Consider the following 3,667-nt stretch of genomic DNA (forward strand, 5'->3'; position numbering starts at 1 on the left):
CTCTCACTGGATATGGATAAAAATGCAGCTGGATAATGACCTGCCAATAATGTTTCCCAATTTGGGAGTCTTTCAATGCATCCCCAGGCAGCAGCTGGAGCCAGAAGGGGGGAAAAAAGCTTCAGAATACCCTTGTCTAAAAGTAGTGTTTGTGTCTGCACATCTCTAGATCTGAGGGGATGCTTTGTAGGGACAGATGTTCAGGCAGAAAGCAGCTGTCTGCACAGGCTGCCCTTGCCCACGTGTTTGCCAGTCCCCTCTGGCAAGGGGCTAGCCCAAAAACCAGGATGCGAGTGTGCCCTGCTGACTTGTGCATCCCCACATAAGCACCACATCCCCCATGTCCCTACAGGGAATCTCCTCCCTCACCTCGCAGCGGACTCAGCCTCAAGTCTGTGAACCTCTAATCACGGAGAAACTTTACAAAAACTGTAAGTTATTACAATATAAAATGCTTTATAAAGAAAATGTAATGGGCACAGCTGTACCCACTGTCTACAACCACCACCTCCTGCAACCAGAGCTTCTGACCTTATGGGGAAACATCGTGTTTAGAGCTTGTGTTGGGGCTAATTCCTTCCCAGAGGAAACACGTACCTCGCTAAAAATAAACAGCCCCATCAGCCAGATATAAACCTGTATTCTGCAGTGTGATTCCTATCAGCTTTAATCTTATCCCTCAGGCTTACCACATAGCCTTCACATGTGCCTCCTCATCAGAGACAGTGGCTGCAAACCCTGCTACACAGCTCTGCCTTTGCTTGCAGTGGCTTTTCTGTGGGTGCATTGCAGTTTTGGGGAGGCTGCAAGCCCACTCACCAGGTAATGGCTTATACCCTGCTGAAATCCCTGGGACTTTGGGAGAGTTTGGAGCAATGCAAAATTCACACTCAACTGGTGGATGCTCCCTTGCTCTGGGCTGTGCTCCCAACACAGGCACTGGGAACATCTTGCTTTACCTTTACCAGTTGACAGATTAGACAGTATTTAGAAGAGATGACTTGGCAGAGCAAGTCTTTGAAGCTGAGATTAGTACCAATGGGTTATCTTCACTCAATTCTTTGGGCTGGGATGAGAGGAACAATTAGATCATTAGCAATCCCTTCTAATTGTGCCATGATGAAAGGAGTAACCAACGCCTGATGCCTCCTCTGAACCAGCCACAGGGGACAGGCCGCTCTCTGCTCAGATCTCTGTCCCCCTGGAGCACAGACCAGCTCTATTGCATTTACTCTGCAGCAGCTACTCTGTCCCTCAGAATTTGGCACACAGAGGCACAGGCTGGTGCTATTCCTGTCCCCAGTTCCGTCAGCCTAGAAGAGGTAAAGCAACTCTTCATCTCCATCCCAGGAGGGATTTCCAAAGCAAAGAATTTGAGGAAGTTAACTGTTTCTTTTGTTGTTGCTACAACATTTGGTACCAATCTTCTCTCTTTCAGGTGTTCCAGAGATTGATTTTTGCATCATATGTCTCTCAGGTTTCTGGCCCGATAATGTCACAGCACAGACTACAGAAAGGTTACAGCAGCACTGACGCATGCTCAATAGGAAACACCATTAGGGAGTGGGATATGTGGCAGCTGCTGCCTTCAGCTGCTGCCAGTTACTGAGAGCATCTCTGAAAGCAAAGGCGCAGCAAGATAAAAGTTATAACCAGACTTAGAGCACTTCCATGTGCCTCTCACTTAAAAGGCTGTTTGGCTCAAGCATGGAGCTGGCGCAGTCTGTGCTGTACCAGGAGGGATGGGCAGAGGCTGGAAACACAGCAAAGTGCCTCAAGCAGACACCCAGCTCTTTGCTTCCCTCCAAAAAGCAGGGGCTGAATGGGTAGAATTGCAAAAATCTAAGCAAGGGTAAGTTTGTTGAGCAGCTGAAGATGACATCTAAATGGAGAGTGGGGATGTGAGTGTAAAAATCTGCTGTTATTTTGGCTCTCAGGATGCTCAGGTGGTGCTCCTCGGTAAGGAAAGAGCAGTGGGACCTGGCTACAGCTCTCAAACATCCCCCAAAGAAATCAGAGACATCCAAGCCACACAGCAACCCCCTCCCGGCCAATACTCCGAGCACATCCCAAATCCGAGCCAAGATTCACCAGGTAAATACAACCCTGGTTGCTAAAGCCTTGCCAAATCCTACCATCCTCAAGCAGGGTACTCCTGGACTGTGGGAAAGATGGGAGGCAGAATCCTAAAGTCTGGCTGGAGAAGGGATTTTCAACACTTAAGCACATCCTAGTCCACACAGCTCCGAGTGAGTTGGCAGATTTCCACCTCAGCAGCTTCAAGTGGATTTTCAGAGGGAGACAGCCCATCCTTTTGCATGACTGACTCCTGCCATCTAGTGCTGCTCAGAGCTCCCCCAAGCCCAGCCTCACAGCCTGTAGCGAGGCCGAAGGCCAAGTGTGAAAACTCACCAGGGAGCCAGGGAAACTGCTCTTTCCAACGGGTCATGGCACAGGCCAGGGCTTTTGGGCAAAAACATCTCAGAAGAGCCCAAAGAAGGTCAGATGGGAGAGCAGAGAAGGTCAGACAGGAAAGCACAGGTCAGAGGAAGGGGTCTTGGCAATGCTATATGGGGGGATGGAGAACAAAGGCTCTTCTCTGGCGGCTGCTGCTTGGTGCCCAGCACAGCTCAAAGGCAGAGGCTACACCAAGCCACAGAAATCAGCTTGGGTGACCTCCTGGTGAGTGTTTAATGCAGAGGCTGCACACATGCTAAGGAAAGCCAGGCACTAGCAGCCCTGGACAGGCTGCCCTTGGAATTGAGAGTCCTTCCATGGAGCTGGGGCCAGAGGGGTACAAATGCAGAGTGGGAAAAGCCCCCCCAGCTGCTCCATGCTCCCACTCAGCACCACTGCTTTGTGCCTTTGCAAGCTCAGACAGGCACAGCTCCGACATTGCAGGGATAACATATGTGGTAGGGAGGAACAGCCACAGCTCATGTCCAGCTCACATCTGAGCCATATGCAGCTCCGCCCACACTTCCCCGTCCACCCCAAACCCACACAACAATCCCTTCCTGCATAACCAGGCAAAACCATCAACGATTCAGCTGCAAATGCATCACTTGGGCCATGGGGTTTGCGCTGGGAAACCGCATTTGCAGGGCTGCGGGGTGTCTCCCAACCCCTGCACCCCACTAACTTCCCAGCTATGATCATCCCAGCCCTCAAAGCTCCTCACTTTCATCCCAGCATCTTCCCCACCACCAACACCCTGGCAGAGCCTTTCTGCAAGTGCTTTCGCTGTGATAAGTGGAAATATTAGGCAAATTTTTTATTGACTGTTTCATATTAGACTGCTTTTTTTTTTTTTTTTTATTTTCATGGCAACATGACTAATAAAAACACACTTTATCTTTCTGAATTTATGGGTTTGTAAAGCTGCTTTCATGTACCTCAGGGAATCAGGGGATTAGAGCTGAATTAAACATCTCTAGTGAAAGTGCCACTCAGGTGAAAAGAGGGAGGGAAAGGAGGAGAATTCAAAGGCAGGAATGAGCAGAAGCAAACTTGCAAAAAATAGGGGTTTAATATATTGTCTAAAGAATAAAAACCTCATTAAAAAGTTATTGCCAGGCAAGAGGAATTCGTAATACCACTGCTTGTGAATTCTGCCTGGGAACTTCCTCCATAGATGAGAGTCATTACGTAAAAGTGAGATACCACC

This window comes from Strigops habroptila, chromosome 21 (assembly GCF_004027225.2).
Source record: "Strigops habroptila isolate Jane chromosome 21, bStrHab1.2.pri, whole genome shotgun sequence".
Taxonomy (NCBI): Eukaryota; Metazoa; Chordata; class Aves; order Psittaciformes; family Psittacidae; genus Strigops; species Strigops habroptila.